This window comes from Echinops telfairi, unplaced genomic scaffold (genome assembly GCF_000313985.2).
Source record: "Echinops telfairi isolate 266 unplaced genomic scaffold, ASM31398v2 ScPeMD7_9;HRSCAF=40, whole genome shotgun sequence".
In the NCBI taxonomy this organism is placed as follows: Eukaryota; Metazoa; Chordata; class Mammalia; order Afrosoricida; family Tenrecidae; genus Echinops; species Echinops telfairi.
This window is the reverse complement of record NW_022103906.1, coordinates 15,207,759-15,208,885: the sequence shown is the minus strand read 5'-3', so window position 1 is coordinate 15,208,885 and position 1,127 is coordinate 15,207,759. Positions and strand designations below refer to the sequence as shown.

Here is a 1,127-nt window from a genome sequence, read left to right as displayed (position 1 = left end):
CTCTTATACGTGAGTCGCCGTGGATTTGTTTCTCCAAAGTACCCAGACTAATACACATGCCTAAATGGAACACAAAGAACTGTGGGTAAATATTTGGAAGTAAGACACAGATAAGTTATGAAGAAACAGGCAATGGAGTCACATAGCAGTCCTAATGAACGGGAGGGGGGGATAATGAGACTAGTATTTTATTAATATTCAATATCATAATGGAAGCTCAACTATCCTTAGAAAAGTTATCTATAGAAGACAAAACAACAACTATTACATTCCTGGAACTCTCATTTATTTGGGAGGCTGATGAAGTAATGGAGTACATAGTAATGGAGTACATGCTAAATGAAACAAAAAATGGGCTAAGAAACTTCAGTTCTGGGAATGGATTGAACTAGGACAAGAACACTGAAAGTTGAATATAAACAGACTATAGAGCAATTCATTTCAATAAAGACTTAAGATTGCCAAAAACAAGAAACAACCAAGATATCCTTCAATAGGTAGATAAACTGTGAAAAATCCATGAAATTAAGTATTATTCAGAGATCCATGAGAAGTCATGGAGGAACCTTAAATGCATATTGCTAAAGGAAAGACAAACTCATTGCCATCGAGTCAAAGCCAGTCTGAAAAGGCTATATACTAAACTATGTGACATTTTTTAAATGGACAAACTATATAGTAGTATCAGTGGTTGGCATGGTTTCATGGTAGGGAAGGGATGAGAGGGAAGAATTATGTAGAACATAAGAAGATATTTTGGGCAAGAAACTATACTGCATGGTAATGTAATGGTGAACACAAGATATTATGCATTTGTTAAAATCCATAGAACTGTATAAAATCACCAACCTCCTCAAAGGAGAAAGATGGGGCTTTTTAATCCTCTAAATAGTTACAGTCTATGTCCATATATTTATATATTACATATTAAGGGAGCAGATGGACATTGGTCCTCGACTCAAGGACTCCCTCAACACAAGAATACTTTGTTCTAGTAATCCGGCATTCTGTGATGCTCACCTTCATGGCACGATCGCTGAAGGCAAAATGGGTGTGTAAGCAAATGTGGTGAAGAAAGCTGATGGTGGCCAGCTATCAAAAGATATAGCGTCTGGGGTCTTAAAGGC

General features: G+C 36.7%; 1 protein-coding gene across 1 annotated transcript in view; it reads right to left on the bottom strand.

The window, feature by feature from the left end:
* KIF13B (kinesin family member 13B) overlaps positions 1-1,127 on the bottom strand; it is a 268,551-nt gene that overhangs the window by 149,486 nt on the left and 117,938 nt on the right. The gene's annotated exons all lie outside the window — the stretch shown is intronic.